This window comes from Petaurus breviceps, unplaced genomic scaffold, assembly GCF_028583685.1.
Source record: "Petaurus breviceps papuanus isolate PSGF00001 unplaced genomic scaffold, PetGlider_PUasm1.0 178, whole genome shotgun sequence".
NCBI classification, from domain to species: domain Eukaryota; kingdom Metazoa; phylum Chordata; class Mammalia; order Diprotodontia; family Petauridae; genus Petaurus; species Petaurus breviceps.
Window position 1 is genome coordinate 2,432,255 of NW_027185777.1, and position 20,739 is coordinate 2,452,993.

The 20,739-nt window shown below is 39.5% G+C and overlaps 2 long non-coding RNA genes and 1 pseudogene across 3 annotated transcripts in view; 2 read left to right on the top strand and 1 right to left on the bottom strand.

Annotated features, from left to right (window-relative positions):
- The window catches only part of LOC138159882 (uncharacterized), a 64,187-nt gene extending 43,545 nt beyond the window's left edge, over positions 1-20,642 (top strand). Inside the window, exons 2-4 of one of the 2 annotated variants that reach the window (XR_011167999.1) lie at positions 7,921-8,002; positions 19,369-19,467; positions 19,998-20,642. This is a non-coding gene — a long non-coding RNA (uncharacterized lncRNA). The remainder of the gene's footprint in view (positions 1-7,920; positions 8,003-19,368; positions 19,468-19,997) is intronic. The other variant, XR_011167998.1, reaches the window with a different exon arrangement.
- Positions 6,157-20,739, bottom strand: part of LOC138159880 (uncharacterized) — a 66,618-nt gene continuing 52,035 nt past the window's right edge. Inside the window, exon 3 of the long non-coding RNA XR_011167995.1 lies at positions 6,157-6,752. This is a non-coding gene — a long non-coding RNA (uncharacterized lncRNA). The remainder of the gene's footprint in view (positions 6,753-20,739) is intronic.
- LOC138159740 (mitochondrial import inner membrane translocase subunit Tim23-like) lies at positions 10,370-18,763 on the top strand (annotated as a pseudogene).

Consider the following 20,739-nt stretch of genomic DNA (forward strand, 5'->3'; position numbering starts at 1 on the left):
TTGGTGAGATCTACTTTTAATAATAATAATATACATTTACATGTGTGTATATATGTGTGCATGCATCTATACATACACACGTGTATATACATACATGGGTGTATGTGCATACACCGAGGTGTACACATATGTTTTGTGTGTATACATGCATACACATATGTGTGTACACACACATATAAAACCACAGTTTTCAGAACCATTTCATATTTTTGTTGAGTGGGGTATAAAGACCACTGGCTTGGGGAGAACTCTGTTGAGGCCCTGGTTTTCAAGCTGAATGACCTCAGCAGGTCACCTAGGGTCAGAGATTTGCTGTTTATGTTGTTCATCCTTCATTCTCCAAGCAGACCAACAAAATCATAAATGCCATGTCTTAACTTGCACATGAACTGGAGTTGAGTGAGGCAGAGCTGTGCAAAGGAGTCAGATTTAGAGCTAGAAAGAAGGTTATTTTCACAGTCTGACAACTAGGTGATTGAGTACAAAAAGCACTGAAACTCGAATTAGGAAGACCTGAGTTCAAATCTGCCGTCAGATATTTATTAGCTATGTGATCCTGGACAAATCGCTTCACTTCTGTTTGCCTCCATTTCCCCATCTGTGAAATGGGAATAACAATAGCACCTACCTCCCAGAATGATCATGAGGATCAAATGAGATATTAGGAAAGCACTTGGCACAGTACATGGTATACAGTAGGTACTATATACATGTTAGCTTTTAATAGTCCAATGCCCTCGTTTCACGAATGAAATGTGACAACTTATACAAGGTCATGCAGGTAAAGAGCATCAGATCCAGGATCCAAACCCAGAGTTTTTTCCAAGGTGCCATGCTGTACTTTCTGCTTCTGCTGTTGTCTGATTCTGTGTGTGTATTTTGCATTATCACCAAACTTTTTGATCTATATTCTTTTTTCTTCCATGGTACTCACTGATTTGCTAAAATTTGCTCATGTTCTAATACACAGAGGCAGGGGGATGAGGACTACAGCTGAAATCAGGGAGACCTGAATTCAAATCCTTCCTCAAACATCTACTAGCTATGTGTCCCTGGGCAATTCACTTAATGTTTGCCTCAGTTTCTTCAATTGTAAAATGGGAATAATAACAGCACCTATCTCCCAGGGCTGTTGTGAAGATCAAATGAGAGAATATTTATCCAGCACTTAGGCACAGTCTTGGCATACAGCAGGTGTTTAATAAATGCTTGTTTCTTTTATTCCTATAATTTTTTTTAATTAGGCCTTCCAGCAAAGGATCAGAGAGTCATAGAAAGAATTCAGTTCAACCCCCTCATCAACATCATGTATTACTTCCCTCATCTGTAAAACGGGAATGATTAATTCCTCTCTCTCAGGTCTATTAGGAAGATCAAAACGGAAAATTTGTCAGAAGTGCTTTGTAACTGGAAAGCATTCTATAAATGGCGACTGGTATCATTGCCTCTCACAGTCTACTCATGATAAGTATTTGTTGAGCTTGGCCTCTATGATGGAATCCAAAGGAATCTAGCTTGTTTAAATGTACTAAGACAATTGTGGTCGTTATCTTCTGACCCAATAATAAAATGTGTCTTAGCAATAAAAGTAAATATTTGTAAATGCAAAGCCCCTCAACATGAACTGTCAGATCAAAGCCCAGAGACAAGACCCATATCTCTAGGGACTCTATAGTTTTCTTTCTCATATGCACTTGTAGTAGAAAAAGGTTTATCAATGGAGATGGAAGCATTTCTTTGGCTAGAAAAGGTAAATAATGGGAGATGTGTCCTTCTGGCTTGGCTGGGGGAAACCCAAACTGAAGCCAAGAATCACTGGATCTTAGATGTGCAACTGGAAGAAATATTGGAAGTTCAAAACCTTGGCATTCTACATATAGAGAAACTGAGACCAAGAAAATTTTAATGACTTTTACCCAGGGCCCCAAAGCTAGTGAGTTTCAGAATTTGAATCTAGGGCTTTGACTCCATGACCCCATAGTCTATCCTTTGGTCATGTGGTCACTCAAGAAGAGATTGATTCTTCTAGAATTCTGGAGTTCCTTCTAGAATCAGCTAGTGTGGTGTTCTAGAAAGAACATTAGCTCTGGGTTCAAATCTTGCTTCTGGGGCTTACTATTGTATGACTTTGAATAAGTGACTTAACCTCCCTGGGCCTTGGTTTCTCCACTTGTAAAATTAGGGAGTTTAAGGTTCCTTCCAGCTCCTGTGCTATGGTTTTAATTAGAGGCATAGATTTATAAGAAAGGGGAACATGTGCAATGAAACTGCCTCACTTTTCTTCCACACCTGGGAAAAGTCAGCCCTGAAGTTCCCTGAGACAGTAGAGGACTGTGGGGGATACCTCAGACAAATCCACAGAAGCTTCCCCCTTCCTCCTCCCATTGTTCACCCTCAGAATTCTGGAACCAGCTTCTAAAAGTAGTTCCCTTCTTCCCTAAAAATATGGTCTAACAAGCAACGTGACAGTAGGAAAAATGGTGAACTTGGAATCAGGAGACCCTGGGTCTGAAGATGGGCTCGGTCACTTAATAACCATAGAAACAAAGCCTCAGTTTCCTTATCTGTAAAAAGGGCACCATAATATCTTTACTGCTACTTCAAGGGACGGCTAGGAGAAAAAATCCTCCATAAACCCTAAAATGGCCAATGAACTTGAGTTACTATCCAGAGCAGTGACACAAAGCTGCCTTTTCTTGCTTAGTCCACTGACTTGGGTGGCATAAAGCCTGGACTCAGGAGGACCTGAGTTAAAAATCCAGCCCTAGACACTTACTAACTGGCTATGTGACCCTGGGCAAGTCATTTTACCACTATTTGACCCAGTTTATTCAACTGCAAAATAGGGATAACAGCCGTACCTACCTCCCAGGGTTGTTATGAGGATGATTCCCTCGAAAATCAGTGTGCAAACATTTATTAAGTACCTCCTATGTGCCATACCCTGTGTGGGACTCATGAGATGTGAGTAGATTTCTCAATAATGAGTTTCTCAATAAGTTTCTCCATGATGAAGATCAAAGGGTTTAATGTTTGTAAAGTGCTTAAAAAATGTTTATTCCCTTCCCCCCATCCTTACCCAAAGGGAAGAGCAAGTCCATGAAGTGGCTTGCCCAGGGTCCTGACTCCAGCACCCTACCCACTCAGCCACCTGGCTTCCTGCTGCAGGACAGGGAGTCAGCTAATAACATTCCCATTTGACAGATGAGACAAGTGACTTGCCTAAGGTCTTACAACTACCAAGTGATGGATCTGGGATCCAAGGCTGCCCACCATTGCACCAAATCTGTTACTCTTTCCGCTATATGTTCCTGCCCCAAACACAACTGGTCCGTGTCTCAGCTTCTCCTTCTGTCTAAAAGGCAACATGTAAGCCTGCTTGGGAGATCTCTCTCCAATGAATGCTGTGAAGGTAAATGATGAATGAGAAAAGCCCAAGACTTCTGCTTTCCTAATATTCCCAAAAAGCTTTCTCTTCAGATGGGTCACAAAAATACAAACTGAAACAAATCTATTCATGAAAGGTGAAGCTCTTCCTGCTCCTTCAGTTTAGGAGGGGATCCCGCAGTGTAACTCTCTGTGAGCCTGGAACACGGGAAAAGATCTGTAGTTAGAAGATGCAGGTTCAGATCCTGGTTCTGCCACCTGGTAGTAGCTGTGTGATTTTGGGTAAGTCATTTCCCCCAATCTAGGCCTCAGTTTCCTTAGCTGTAAAATGAGGCAGTTGAATTAGCTGAGTAACATTATCCTTGCCAACTCTAAATCTGATTCTGAGAAGAAAAATTTGTAAATCCCCCTTTTCCCCACATACCTCCATGTATGTGTATGGAGGAAACAGTTCTGAAAACATGAAAAATCATGTGAAGATTTGGTACCCCTAAGTTCCCATAGGGATAGGGGGGAAAAAGCCAGTCATCTCTGGTGTTCTCCAAATACGGAACATGATGCAGAGACAAGGGCTGTCAGGCGTGACTCAGAATCCTGAGCATAGCTGAGCTGCCTTAAGCGTTTCTCCATGCTGTCTGCCCCCACCCACTGGGGCTATTTTTTAACATGAATAAAAACCATAGCATCTGGTTTTATGTGTCTCCCACATGTGCTCCCCTCCCCCCTGTCATCATCGCCATTATCCAATGCATTTATGAACACCCAACAGCTTATCACTAAGAAGCCTCTATTATGCCCAAAGCCTGGTTCTCACCTGGATGGTTAGATGCTGGAAATATAAAGAACAACTTAGACAAATATGCCCAGAACTGGCCTTGTGCCTAGGCGGAATAGGCAGGCACCTTTGCGATGTGTTTTAAGGATTCCCAAATTTTTCCTTATTTACAAAGATGTGCCCTAAGGCTGGAGCTCCCAAACTGCTGATTTCTCCAGGATTGAGGTGTTAAAGAGTAGTTGTGAAGAATGCCCGGCTGTGTCAAACGTGACCTCATTATTATCCCTTGACACCATATTAAGAATGAATCGGTCCAGCTTTCTGGTCACCTAGTCCTACATCCCGATGAACTTGCATTCAGAACAGGTAAAGGTTAAGGTGGGAAAGTATGGAATGAGGATTAGACCACAGATCTTGGGGAGAACTGGGTAACCAGGGTACTGGGAAAAGGCAGAGAAAGCGGTATGGGAATGTACGCAGAAGGATTCCAAAGACAAACTTTGTTTCCTCATCCATGCCCCTGACCTGAAGAAATGTACAATATGAGACGCAGAGGCATGCAGAGACAATACTGATAATGGCAATGGAACAAAGCAGAGCATTTTCATGAGTCTAATTCTCTGCCACTATGGCACCTGGGAGGTTGGAACTTCAGCAGAGCTAGAGTCTAAGGGGTGATGACTGTTCATGACCATGCGCAGCAACTCCATCCACGCGTCCTACATTAGCATGCACTGATGGATGGCTACTTGAGCTGGAGAGATGCTCCCCACTCAGGTAGGCTCAGGATTCTCCCAGGCATGTGACAGTGGCTGCCACCTTCTTCCAGTCCTAACAACTCTTTTACCTGAAGAGCAATGGAATAGTGAAGTCCTATGGGGATTTGCCTTCCTTTTCAAGAAAAGGTTCCCTCCAAGGTTTTGGTAGTTTCACTCTTGATTCCTTTTCTCTTCTAAATGAATCCTTTCTTGATTCCCCTTGATTCCAATCTTGATTCTTTTTTTTTTTAAAGCATTTGGGGTTAAGTAACTTGCTCAAGGTTACATGGCCAGTTATTTCTGGGTGTGGTACTAAGTATCTGAGCCCAGATTTGATCCCAGATCATCCCGACTCTGGGGCCAGTGCTCTTACTCACTGTGCTACCTGGCCTCCCCATCCAATCTTGATTCTTGATTCAATTGCTATTGCCTTTCCCCTCAAGACTACCACAAATTTTTTTTTCACCTTGGATTGAATAGAAGCTCCTTGGGGGCAAAAGTTTTTCATTTTTACTTTTGTGTCTCCACCACCCAGCACATAGTAGGCACTTAATACATTATTTTTGATTATGACAAAACCTCTAGCCACGTCACTTTCTTTTCCTAGGCATTCTAAGTGATCTTCTGGTGCCACATTTGCCCATATGGGTATCAGTGCCATCTTAACAGGGCTCCTAATGGTGGGTTTTCCATTCTTGCCATTGCAAACAAGTCTGGAGTAATTGTTGGCAGAACTTCCAAGGAGCCGGAAATTCTGTTGTCTGGCTTCTTGAACAGATTGGGTTCACCACTGGGACAACACTAATAAAGATGGGTGCCTGGGAGATCTTGGCTCCCTATCTTTGGGTGTTGTTTATGAGAGCTCTTTAAACAGTCAGTAGAGGAATACAGCAGACAGCTATTAAAAGAACTGTGTACCACCCTCCAGAAAGCAGAGATGGAAGGGACCCAAGTCCTCAAAGCCTCCTCAAACACAATGAACAGGCTTCAGAATCAGACACTGCAAGAAGTTGATTATTAAAGAAAAGAAAACCAATCTATAAAAGTGCCTAAAACATAAGGTACTACACCTGCCTGAGACAAATGACTTTCAAGATTCTTAAGATGGTGAGGGTAGGGAATTGGTCTTTCTAAAGTTTCAAACATTTTTTAGCTTGTAACAGCCAAGAAAGTCTTGTCCTTGAGAGATTTTGAGAGGCAGTCTTCCTACTTCTTTTTTTCCCCCAAAGCTCTGAATGGAGTAAGTGCCACAAAACTTTAAAATAACCAAGATCAACTTAAGGTTTGACAAAGCTAATGTAAGAATGGTAATCAATCCCTTGGCAATGGAAATTTTAAATTTAAAATAAGCTTCAACAAAGCCTTTGAACCTTCAAACACTTTATCCTTAAGAAATTAATGGGTCCCTGAAGAAGTCATATTTCCTTTTCTGTTTCTGTAATATATACTTCAATTACATTAATCAACAATGCAGCAAAATAACTGACAGAAACCAACATCCAAGGAGCTCTCCAAAGTGCTGCTTTGCACTATCCCACCCTAAATGTTTCAATGAATACAACTGTGCTATCTATCACCAGAAATCACCAGAAATAAGCATGCGGCAAGCCAGGATTCTCCATATCTGCTAGCACGCCCTTTCTCCACTCCAGGGATGCATCAACAAGATCTTCATCTAAAGTTTTTGTGGAATGGGATGATGTCTTGTTCAAGGAGATGCTGAACTACAGCTCCTTTCTGCAATGTCCAGGAAAGTAAAGCCACTTTTAGAAGGTGATTAGAACTTTGTGGGATCTTTCTTCATAGGACCATTTACCAGAGTGGTCCCCAGTCTGCAGAGAAAGAGAGAGAAAAGACAGAGACAGGGAAAAAGAGAGAGAATGTGTTATTCAAGTTTTTCTGAGGTCAAACTCTTCAAGATTAGGCTTTCCCCATACGAGCCCCTGGTTTTACCATAGCCACCCTTAAATTATGTCATTGGCCTTACTCAAATTAGAAAATTACTTCAAACATGCTGTCAGCATATATACTCCCTTCCTCCCTCCCCCATCTCTTTTTTTCTTCTTCTCTATCTCTCTATCTCTTTCTCTTCTCATTCCATCTCTCTCTGTCTCTTTAAAAAAAATAGAAGAGCTGGAAATGAAAGACATAGAGTCTTATATGTCACTATGTCTTTCACTTTTCATGTCTATGAAAAAGTTCCCATTGTCATTATGCCTTTCCATTTTAATTTACTCCAAAATAGTCACTATTAGCTTTTTATTGTATTTCACCAGGAGTATTTGCATTTTGGTAGAACACACCAGAAATGAATCTCAGACAACGAAATTTCAAATATCAGCAAGGGAGAAGATGGGGATTTTGGAACCCTCTCCACCATACCTCCTGCCTCAAATCCATTTATATAATCTTCTTACTGGCAAGAATGGCCCCCATTAAAACAGTACATTAACAGCTATCTCAGGAATGCTGCTGCTCTGGGTTCAAGTCTCATCTCTGACTCATATTAGCTACTGGATCCCTGGGTTAGCCATGTGCCCTAGGCAATGTTCTAAGCCACAAAGAATTTGCCAACCAGCATTGAGAGAGGTGGTTTCCTTCCTCAGAACTCCCAACCAAATCCTAAGTCTTGCCCCTGTCTTAATCATTCTGATAATGCTCAGCATGAGAGCTCAGTCTGAGTTGAGATGGAAAGCAAGATCCATACTTTTGTTAAGAGCTCACCTTTATTTCAGATTTGCTGTTTATTAGAAAGACATCAGCATAAAGATAATATCAGGAATCCTATGGACAAAACATCTCCACAAGGGGTAGCATCTTTCACCTTTCACACCAATGTTTTGTTGGTTTTTTTAAAACAGCCTAAAGCGGTATTTTGTCCCCAGTATTATGTGCATGGCATCTGGTGTTGTTTGTGGTTCTGCCAGAACCCAGGGATGTTCATATCTTATGTTTAGCTATCAGGGTGTTGATTGTTTTTCTGTTCCCTCTTTTCTTCAGTGTCTTGAATATAACCTTTATGGATGCATCAAGGAGTCTGGGGTGAGGGGTTCCTTCTATCTCATGGGGCCAGAGGCATCATGTAAGTAATCAGTTAGAGCTAGATAACACCATTTTTTCCTACCCTTACCTCGAAGAAACTGGCCCAGATTACAATAAACTGGAACCAGCAGCAAAGAGAAGGCTGGAAACTTGAAATAAACTAAAGATGTGTCTATAGCAGCTGTAGCCCATGGCAGACATTTTCATATGGAGAGAGACATGGTAGGTTCAGCTACCCTGCTTGGCTATGAGCATTTCTTAAGGAATCATCCACTCAACACTTCCCCAATCTCCCAGAAAATGAGATGTTACATTTTCTTAGCAGGAGCTGACAATTAAGTCGGGTGAACAATAATACATGGCTGGGTGTGGGGGAGTTCATGCTGCTAGGCTCCCAGCCTCAGGTGCTTGGTGGAGGATGAGGCTGAAGGCCAAATGATTTCCACCACCCAAGAAGAGGAGGAGAGAACAGTGAGACCCTGGAAGCCGGCAATCCCCATAGCATGTTGCTGACTTTATTATCATGGAGATTGCCCAGTTTCTTCCTACTATTTTATCAGGCCTAGATAAGGATTTTGTGAAGTGCCTGGGGAAGAGATGATTCATTAGAGTGAAGTAATGATTTATAATATTTAAGCTACTCCATTAACCTGGAAAATGGGTCAGAAAGTAACCTTTAAATACAGCCAAGGGAGAAATTCAGCCCAGCAGCTGAAAACGGTATTTTTGCAAGGAAGTCTAGTTGTATAATTAGCTGTAATTTCTCTGACTGAAGTCAGGAAGCTTTATTTTTCTGACTGATAAGTTATCTCCTCTTGGCATGGGAAGACAAACCCTTAGGTTAAATTTATGGCTTTCTGGTAGACTCTGGTGGGTGGTTGAGGTGGAGAACAGAACAAAAGGGCAAGGAAAGGAATTGAAAGAGGAGAGGAAGGGTCAGGGTGGAGTTAGGAGTAGAAAAAGGTGGGAAGAGAGGGGAGAAGGAAAAGAGAGCTAGAGGAAGAAAGGAGGAGAATAAGAGAAAAATGAAAGGAGAGAAAGGGAGAGGAGGGAGAAAGAAGGAAGGCAGGAGAGGAAAGAAAGAAAAAAGTAGGAAGAGGATAAAGAGGAAAAAAGAAGAATAGGGAGAAGAGCAGAATAAGAAAGGAGAAAGAAGAAAGGAGGAGGAGGGGGAGGAAAGCAAGCAGAGGAAGAGGAAAGGAAAGAGAAACACATCCCCCCCCCCCACATTTGCCCAAGTTAGCAGCAGTATTGGCTTTCTTTGCCAGCATGCTCTTAAGAAGCACATTCTAAATACTTTCTGACTTCCAAGACGATCATGCTCCCTAAGATGCTATTGATGCTTAATATATCATGCAAAGATCGATTCTGGGCTCCATGCTGTTTGCCATATAGGAAGCTAAATGTACTACTGTTTGGGGAATCACTCATTTCTTGTTTGAATAACAGCATAACTATATATTTTTTTTCCAGTGGGCAAGGCACTGTCTAGTACAGGCATTAAAAATTAGCAGAGGTGGAAATGCTTTGAAATAGTCTGATCTCTTCTTGGGGGAAACAGAGCAGCAGTAAGGGGAGTCCCTCAGGAAGACCTTGATATGTGAAGCATATATATCAACAATGAAATTTTCTTCCACACCCCCTCCTCCTGCCTTGAATTTCCCCCTCCAGTCAGGGACCAAAGGAGAAAAAATCCACTCTGCCTCTCTTATATTTGATCTAAATTCTTCTGAAAACACAGGGAGGGATGGGGAGGCTCAGATGTGGGCAACTGAGGGAAAACAACACGTGGCAATAAATAAACCTGAGGATCTTCAGGATCATCCAGGACTGGTTCTGTTGGGCTGGGGTGGTGAAAACTTTCTGTCCTCTTATTCTGGTGACTTTCCCAATCCTGTGGCACCTTACCCTTGGAACCAAAAAGGAAGGGTCTGAAAATTCCCTGCTTTCTTAAAAGACAAATGTAGCAAGAACTGGATTGTGTCTAGACCATCCTTCCTAATTATCAGGATCCAGTGGGGATGGGGAGGTGGGCAGAGTCAAGAGGGCAGAAGGAAGCCAGCAAGCTGCATGAGTTCCCCCCAGTTTCCCTTGGAAACAATGTTAAATCAAGCCTCTAAAAGAATTCTGGAGTGACAGAATCCACAAAAGGACAGAGTGAAACAAATTTCCAGCCCAAGCTTAGGACTTCAGGAAAGATCTGTCTCACTTGGGTAAAGGGGAGTACAGCCCAGTGCAGGCCGTGGCCATGCAAGCCACCAGCAGGCACTTCACCGCAACACAGACCAGCAACCAAGACCCCATGGTTCTGGTTTAACAGGTTAGTGGCACAGCATGCCAGCTGTGAGGCATCCAGCCCCAGTGCAGCAAGCGAACTGGCAGCACCAGAACCTAGAGCACGACAAGCATGACTAGGCCGGGCCACCCTAGTGCAGTGGGCAAGTCACCAACCCCTGAAGTGCCAGTGCAGAAAACCAGCGACCAGGCCCCTGGCCCCCAGTGCAAGAAGCTTGGGACAGTGCCCCTGTACCTCAGGAGGAGAGCTCAACCATTTAAAAGGAGCACACAACAAACAAAAAATCTCTGATCATAGAAAACTTTTGTGGTGACAGGGAAGATCAAAACAAACTCAGAAGAAGACAACAACATCAAAATTCTTGCATGGGAAGCCTCAAAGGGGAAAGTGAATTGGTCTCAAGCCCAAGCAGTCCTCTTAGAAGAGCTCAAAAAGGATTTTAAAAATCAAGAGAGGTAGAAGAAAAACTGGAAAAGAAATGAGAGCTAAGCAAGAGAAATATGAAAAAGGAGTCAACAGTTTAGAAAAGGAAATACAAAAACTGGCTGAAGAAAACAGCTCCTTAAAAAATAGACCTGGAGTGGTCGCCCAGTAGGGGCACCGGCCCGCTGGATAGGGGTTAGAGCATCGCGGTTAGGGTCCGGGCAGACTAATGGCTTCCAGAGGGGCCCAGCCTGAAGCGGAGACCTCGGGCAGTGGACAGAAAGGAAGGAGAGGGGCCATGGAGGACAGTGGAGGCAACACCAACAGGCGTTTGGGAGGCGGGGGGTGGGGTGGGGCTCTGACCTGGCCGGAGTTCCCCTTTCTGGTATGAGTCCTCTCCGTGCTTAAATGTGGATCCTCTTATACAGGACACAGATGAGTTTATTTTATCCACTGGAGCCAATAAAACATGGGGCAGGCTTGAATCAGCATTTTATATTATTTTTTTTTTTTTACCATTTACCATTAATGGAGTAGCTTAAATATTACAAATCATTACTTCGCTCTAATGAATCATCTCTTCCCCAGGCACTTCACAAAATCTTTATCTGGGCCTGATAAAATGGTAGGAAGAAACTGGGCAATCTTCATGATAATAAAGTCAGCAACGGGTGTTGCCGGCTTCCAGGATCTCACTGTTCTCTCCTCCTCTTCTTGGGTGGTGGAAAAAATTGACCATTTTTTTACCATTAATTTACCATTTTATCATTTATACCCACTGTATAACAGGAGCTGCATTTGGAGCTGGGAATGGTTTGAGGCTGGTATTGAAAAAAAAAAAACAGGAAAGATGTCCTGGTCCAAGCCAAGAAATGTACAGATTGTTAATATGGTAACCAGGCAAGGAGCACTATGGGCTAACCCTCTGGGCTCTCTGGCTTTGCTCTACAGGGCATTTGATGTTGTTATAGAAAAAACAGGAGGTTCAGAAGATGACATCAATACAGTAGCAGCCGGAACCATGACAGGAATGCTGTATAAGCGTACAGGTCATCTTTGTGGAGTAGCAAGAGGTGTTCTGACAGGACTAACCCTTACTAGCCTGGATGCATTGTATAACAACTGGGAGTACATGAAAGGTTTCATGACATAACAGTCACGTTAGAGCTTATACTGAGAACTGAATGGATAGAGGACACATTAAAAGTTCTCCAGGTTGATTTGTAAAATCATCGTGGGTAATATTCTGATCTACCTATTTTAGTATGGAAAAAAATAACAAGACCTTTTGTACTATCATGAGGATCACTGGCACAGTTTACCAGGACTGGCACTTCTTCCAGTCGGTAGTGTTGGAGACAAAAGCATCTGATGCCTCATTAAGTGAGTAGCACAGTTATCATTCTCCTTTGAGAACTTTCTGTTGCATGTCCACTCACCACTACCCCTTAATTGAAATAAGACTTGTTCCCAGATTCAGGTTATGTAACTGTCAACATCATACCCACCAGGTTAATTCATTTAATGATTTATTGTGAACTATAATACACTGCTTTATTCCTAATAAAGAGTGTACCTAGAACCAGAAGCCATAATATCAGAATAAAGATGTGTACCATTAAAAAAAATAGAACTGGTCAAATTGGAAAATAAAATCCACTAAAGAAAGAAACTTTTTCAAAAGCAGAATTAATCAAATGGAAAAGGAGGTATAAAAGCTAACTGAAGAAAATAATTCCTTAAAAATTAGAACTGGGCAAGTGGATGTTAATGACTCCATGAGACATGAAGAATCAGTCAAACAAAATCAAAAGAATGAAAAAAATAGAAGAAAATGTCAACTATCACATTGGAAAAACAACTGTTCTGCAAAATAGATCCAGGAGAGATAATTTAAGAATTATTGGACAACCTGAAGGTCATGATCAAAAAAGAACCTGGACAGCATCTTTCAAGAAATTATCAAACTGCCTTTATATCCTAGAACCAGAGGGTAAAATATTCACTGAAAGAATCCACTGATCACCTCCTAAAAGAAATCCCCAAATGAAAACTCCAAGAAATATTGTAGCCAAATTCCAGAACTATGAGGTCAAGGAGAAAAAACTGCAAGCAGCCAGAAAGAAACAATTCGAACATCAAGGAGATACAGTCAGGATTACATGAGACTTAGCAACTTCTTCATTAAAAGATCAGAAGGCTTTAGGATATGATATTCTGGAAGACAAAAGAGCTTGGATTGCAACCAAGAATCAACTACCCAGTGGAAATGAGCATAATCTTTTAGGGGAAAATATTCAATGAAATTGGGGACTTTCAAACCTTCCTGATGAAAAGACCAAACCTGAACAGAAAATTTGATGTTCAAATTTGAAACTCAAGAGATGCATAAAAAGGTAAACAGGAAAGAAAAAAACACACATGGTATTCAATAAGGTTAAATGTTTTACATTCTTACATGGCAAGATGATACTTAACTCTTGAGAATTGTATCTCTATTAGGGCAGTTAGAAGGAATATACTTAGAGAGTGTGGGTGTAAGTTGATTTGATTCAATGATAAAAAAAAATTAAGGGATGAAAAGAAGGATTGTACTGGGAGAAGAGGAAAAGGGGAGGAAGAATGGGGGTAAATTATATCACATGAAGAAGCATGAAAGACTTATTACAGTACAGGGAAAGAAAAGAGGGGATGAGCATTGTTTAAACCTTACTCTCATCAGATTTTGCTCAAAAAGGAAATAATATACACACTCAGTTGGGTAGAGAAATGTATCTTACGTTATAGGAAAGTAGGGGGAAGAAAAGGGAAGAAGACTGATAAAAGGGAGGGTAGAAGTAGGAAAGGAAAGGAGAGATTGGAGGAGGCAGTGGTTGGAAGCAAAACATTGGTGAGGAGCTAAAGGGTGAAAGGAGAGAGAAAGGCATAAAAAGGAGAAAAAAATAGGATGGAGGGAAATACAGTTAGGAATCATAAATGAGAATGTGAATGGGATGAACTCTCCCATAAAACAAAAGCATATAACAGAGTGGATTAGAAACCAGAATCCTACAATATGCTGTTTACAAGAAACACATTTGAAGCAGAGACACACACACAGAGTAAAGGTAAAAGTCTGGAGCAGAATATATTATGCTTCAATTGAAGTAAAAAAAAAAAAAAGCAGGGGTAGTAATCCTGATCTCAGACAAAGCAAAGCAAAAATTAAAAGAGACAAGGAAGGAAACTACATCTTTTTTTTTGGTTGCTTTTTGGAGGGCAATTGGGGTTAAGTGAATTGCCCAAGGTCACACGGCTAGTTTGTGTGTGTGTGTGTGTGTGTGTGTGTGTGTGTGTGTGTGAAGTGTCTGAGGCTGGATTTGAACTCAGGTACTCCTGACTCCAGGGCTGGTGCTCTATTCACTGTGCCACCTAGCCACCCAGGAAACTACATAGAAACTACAAGAGGTACCATAGACAATGAAGCAATATCAATATTAACATATATGCATCAAGTGGTATAGTATCCATATTCTTAGAGGAGAAGTTAAAGGAGTTACAGGAAGAAATAAACAGCAAAACTATACTAGTGGGGGACTTCAACCTTTCCTTCTCAGAGCTAGATAAATCTAAACACAAAACAAACAAGAAAGAAGTTAAGGAGGTGAATAGAATTTTAGAAAAGTTAGATATGAGAGACCTCTGGAGAAAATTCAATAGGGATCTAAAGGAAGATACCTTTTTCTCAGCAGTACATCACACCTACACAAAAATTGACCATGTATTAAGGCCTAAAATCTTTGCAATCAAATGCAGAAAGCCAGAAATAGTAAATGTATACTTTTCATATCATGATGCAATAAAAGTTACATGTAATAAAGGACCATGGAAAGACAGATTAAAAAGTAATTGGAAAATAAATAATCTAATCCTAAAGAGTGTATCAAAAAAGCAAGTCATAGAAACAATAATTTCATCATAGAGAATGACAATAATAAGACAACATCTCAAAATTTATGGGATGCAGCCAAAGCAGTACTTAGTGGAAATTTTATATCTCTAAATAATTACATGAATAAAATAGAGGAAAAAAACAGATCAATGAATTGGGTGTGCAATTAAAAAGCTAGAAAAAATTTTAAATCCCCAATTAAATACCAAATTAAAAATTCTGATAATTCCAAGGAGAGATTAATAAAATCAAAAGAAAACTACTGAACTAATAAATAAAACTAAGAACTGGTTTTATGAAAAAAAAAATCAACAAAATAGATAAACATTCAACTAATTTGATAAAAAAAAAAAAAGAAGAAAGCCAATTACCAGTATAAAAAATGAAAAGGGTGAATTCACCCATAATCAAGAGGAAATTAAAGAAATAATTAGGAGTTATTTTGTACAACTGTATGCCAATAAATCTGACAAAGTGAAATGGATGAATATTTACAAAAATAAAAATTACCCAGATGAACAGAAGAGGAAATAAAATATTTAAATAACCCCATTTTAGAAAAGGAAATTGAACAAACTATCAATGAACTGCCTAAGAAAAAAATCTCCAGGGCCAGATGTATTTACAAGTGAATTCTATCTAATATTTAAAAAACAATTAATTCCAATACTATATAAACTATTTTGAAAAATAGGCAAAGAAGGAGTTCTTCCAAATTCCTTTTAGGACACAAATATAATTCTGATACCTAAACCAGGAAGAACCAAAACAGAAAAAGAAAATTATAGACCAATTTCCCTAATGATATAGATGCAAAAATTTTAAATAAAATATTGTCAAAGAGATTATAGCAATTTATTATGAGGATAAAATTCTATGGTCAGGTGGGAGTAGGAATGGAGGGCCAATTCAATATTAAGAAAACTATTAGTATAATTGACTACGTCAATAACAAAACCAACAGAAATCATATGATTATCTCAATAGATTCAGAAAAAAAGTTTTTGACAAAATAAGCATCTATTCCTATTAAAAAATACTATATAGTGTGGGAATAAATGGCGCTTTCCTTAAAATAATAAGTAGTATCTACCTAAAACCATCAGCAAGCTTTATCTGTAATGGGTATAAGCTAGAAGCCTTCCCAGTAAGATTGGGGATGAAACAAGGATGCCCATTATCACTGCCGTTGTACTAGAAATGTTAACTTTAGAAATAAGAGAAGAAAAAGAAATTTAAGGAATTAGACAAGGCAATGAAGAAACAAAACTATCACTCCTTGCAGATGATATGATGGTAGTAGCAAATCATAAAGAATCACCTAAAAAACTACTTGAAATAATTAATAACTTTAGCAAAGTTGCAGTATATAAAATAAACCCACATAAATCTTCAGCATTCCTATATATTGCCAACAAACCTCATCAAGAAGAGACAGAGAAATTCCATTTAAAATAAACATAAGACAATACAAAATACTTGATAGTCTACTTGCCAAGACAAACCCAGGAACTTTATGAACATAATTACAAAACACTTTTCACTTAAATAAAGTCCAATCTAAACAATTGGAAAAATATCAATTGCTCATGGGTAGGCCAAGGCAGTATAATAAAAATGACAATTCTCCCTAAATTAGTTTACTTATTCAGTGCCATACTCATTAAACTACCAAAATGTATTTTATAGAGCTAGAAAAAAATATTAACAAAATTCATCTCAAAGAATAAAAGCTCAAGAACATCAAGGGAATTAGTGGGGGGGGGGGATGAAAAGGAAGGAGGCCTGGACATACCAGATCTAAAACTACATTATAAAGCATCAATCATCAAAACTACTTGGTACTAGCTAAGAAGCACAATGGTGGACACCAGTGGAATAGATTAGATACACAAGACACAGTAGTAAATGATTATAGTATAATCTAATGTTTGATAAACCCAAAGACTCCTGCTTCTGGGACAAGAACTCACTATTTGACAAAAACTTCTAGGGAAACTGGAAAATAGTATGACAGAAACTAGGTATAGACTAACATCTCACACTGTATAATAGCAAGATAAGGTCAAAATGGGCACATGATTTAGATATAAAGGTTGATACTATAAGCAAACTAGGAGAGCAAGGAATAGGTTACCTGTCAGATTTATGGAGAATGGAAAAATTTATGTCCAAAAAAGAGATAGAGAACATTATGAAATACAAAATGGATAATTCTGGTTACATTAAATTTAAAAAGTTTTACACAAACAAAACTAATGCAACCAAGATTAGAAGGAAAGCAGAAAGATGAGGAAAAATATTTTAAAGTAAGTATTTCTGATAAAGATTTCATTTCTCAAATATATAAAGAACAGAGCCAAATGTATAAGAAAACAAGTCATTCCCCCAACTGATAAATGGTCAAAGGATATGAACAGGCAGTTTTCAGACAAAGAAATTAAAGCCATCTAAAGTCATCTAAAAAAATGCTCTAAATAATTATTAATTAGAGAAATGCACATTAAGACAAATCTGAGGTACCACTTCACCTATCAGATTGGCTAATATGGACAATAAAGGAAAATGATAAATGTTGGCGAAGATGTGGGAAAACTGAGACACTAATGCATTGTTGGTGGAATTGTGAACTGATCCAACCATTCTGGAGAACAATTTGGAACTATGCCCAGAGCAATCAAACTATGTATACCCTTTGATCCAGCAATACCACTACTAGTTCTTTATCCCAAAGAGATCATTAAAAAGGGACAAAGGGATCCACATGTACCAAAATATTTGTAGCAGCTCTTTTTGTAATGGCAAAGAATTGGAAATTGAGGGAATGCCTATCATTTGTGGAATGGCTGATCAAGCTGTGGCATACGAATGCAATAGCATACTATTGTATTATAAGAAATAATGAGCAGGTGGATTTGAGAAAAACTTGGAAAGACTTACATGAACTAATACTGAGTGAAGTGAACAGAACCAGAAGAACGTTGTACACAGTAACAGCAACATTGTGATGACAGACTTAGCTCTTCTCAGCAACACAATGATCCAAGACAACTCCAAAAGACTCATCATGAAAAATGCTATCCACACCCAGAGAAAGAACTATGGATTCTGAATGCTGATTAAAACACACTATTTTTATGTTGTTGGGTTTTGTGTGTGTGTGTGTGGTTTTTCTCTTTTGTTCTATTTCTTCTTTCACAACATGACTACTAATGAGGAAATATGTTTACATGATTGCACATGTATAACCTATATCAAATCACCTGCCATTTGAGGAGGGGGATATGAGGGAGGGAGAAAAAATTTGAAACTCAAAATCTTACCAAAAAATGAATATTGAAAACTGAAAAAAAAAAGTATCAGGATCCTGGAATTCATATGGGACATATGAATAGGGCTTTAAATGGATACAGTTTGATCAAGAATTCCCACTTGGGAAAAAAAAAAGTATGTGTGTATGCATAGACACATACATGCATACACACATACATGAATACATACATGTGTGTATACATATATATGCCATAGCCAGGTGCCAGAAGGGTCCAAGTATCATGCCTCTCCCCTGCCCTCTAGGAATAACCCTTCTAGGAATGTGTATCCAGACTACCCAGATGGCATATCTTGAATTACAAACCGAGGACCCTTCCAAGTATCTAGGAGGTAAGAGGAACAAACATTCATTAGGTGAAACAAATGACCCTTCTGGCAGAAACTTTTGCTGGGCTAACCATCACCAATGGTAGTGTCAACATGCCTTGCATATTCTCATATTGACCTCTCAAGCCAAATTTGTTCTTTTAAAGCTGCTCTCTGGCTCCCAGGCAGCAGACCCCAAAACAGCCAGACCGATATGTGAGCCATAGTAAACTGCATTCACAGTGAACGATTCCATGCCATCCTCCTGAATCAAGCTGCATTGTCCTGGCTATGAATAAATCATTAACCCTATTTTATTAATAAGGAAAACTGATAAGACTCCCAGCCTGGTCCTGGGAGCCTATCCCTATTGAGGCTCTGAAACAAACGTGTCGCTCTTCTTCCTGTGTTTGGAGGGAGAGGCTGTAAGCCCCAAGGATGTTGCTGGCAGGATCCGGCGTCTGAGGAAAGAACCAGCTGTTACCACAGGATCCCTGCTTCGAAAGTCATAACCAGAGAGGTTTAGCGGATGAGATGGTTTGGTTTAAAGAGACACAGTGACTCTGCAGTAACACTGAGGCATCCATTCTTTGTGCCTCGAACTATATGAGGAGAAGAAAGATATCACAGGGCAAGGCAGGAGGGAAGAATAATTCACCTTTAATTTGAGGGTTCTTAATGGGGTAAACTTGCTTGAAAAACTCTATCTTGATAACTGTATTCCAATATAATTGATTTCTTTTTAAAACATTATTCTAAGAAGGAGTCCACAGGCTTCACCAGAATGCTAAAAGGACCCATAATTAAGTTTAAGACCTCTTGCCTTAATCTCATTATTATTATTTTCAATTTTTTTATTTTAAATTTATGGAATGTAACAAGCATTTCCATAACACACTATAATGAAAAGATAATTGCACATGAAACTGCAAATCTATTATGTACAACTTGCTATTCCTTTTAAATATAAAATTATTAAAAGACTTTAGATAACTGGGGGAAAACATTTTAATACCACAAAACTCCCTTTTAACAGCTTCCCTGACCCCACCTCCTGATGTTTCTGAACTCATTTATTCTTTTCCTTAGTTTTGTTTGTTTGTTTTGTTTTGTCCAGGTGGGCTAAAGTATGCTATGGCAGAAGAGCTTCTGTTTGCCCTCTGTTGATTTTCACTGAAACGTTCTCCATCAGGCTTTCTCCCTCTACCTGCTACATGTGAGTGTGCCTTATCATATGAGCATACATATTCAGTATAATTAGAAAGACTCTTTAAGAGATCATCTGGACCAGGAATCCTTAGTCTTTTTGTGTGTCAGAGATCCCAATGGCAGTCTGGTAAAGTCTATAGATAGACTCCTTTTCGAAATAAGGTTTGTAAGTAATTGGAAGAAATGAAATTACAATGAAAGCTCAGGAAAAAAAAAATAATTTTTTTTCCATTCAAGACAGAGACTGAGATATACAGAGACTCAAAGAGAGAGGCACAGAGAGAAAGGGACATATAGAGACAAAGATGGACAGAGATAGTGAGAGACAAAAACAGAGAGACACAAGAGACAAAGACAGAGACACAGAAACAAAGAGAAACAGATAGTCAAAGAAATAGCAATTTGAAACAATGATAATTTTAAAATAACAATAACAAGCAACTCTTTTGGAACCATACTACACTCAAAGGCTCATTACTTTGCATATATTTTCTATTTATTTATTTGTGTACATGCTTTTCCCCTCTCCAACTTTAGCAGAATACAAGACTCTTGAGGACAAGGACTTTTGTGGCAGAAGGCAATCCAATGCCGGGGAAGCCTGGACCACGAAAGACCAAATACTGGATTTGGAATTTAGAGGTCTGGGTCAGAATCCCATGACTACTTCTGGCTCTCTGCAGAACCACAGGAAAGTCACCTTACCATTCTGGTCTTGGCATCTTCATGGTCTAGATCAGGGGGTTTTCAGTGATCTGGGCACCCATAAGGCTCCCTGAGACCTTTTCAGAGGTTCCATAAAGTCAAAATTAAATTCATAAGAATACCAGGATGTTTTGATTTCTACTACAGTAAATATCAGTAGATAGAACCCACCAAATAAAAGCTCTTTGGGATGGGGTCCTCAATAATTTTTAAGAGTATAAAAGGGTCCTAAGACCAAAGAGGTTGAGAATCTCTGGATTCAATGATCTCTAACCTCCCTTCCACCTTTAAAACCTTTGATACTATGATTATGAATTGTGACGCCTTGGGTCACAGGGTGCTTCAGGAATGATTCTGGAAGAAGAAGAGAGAGATTTCAAAGGCCATCAAACTTTGCCCATTTTCCAGAGGTTTATAATTCCAGTCTCTCCAGAGTAGGTCCCTCAGAGAATCCCCAGTCCTGATTCAGGAAACCTCCAAAGCTGGTATCAAATCTGGGAATATCACTTACCCAAGACTTGGAAACAATATAGATTCTCCTGGTCCTAACTGTTGCCTTGAATGTCTCTCTGGA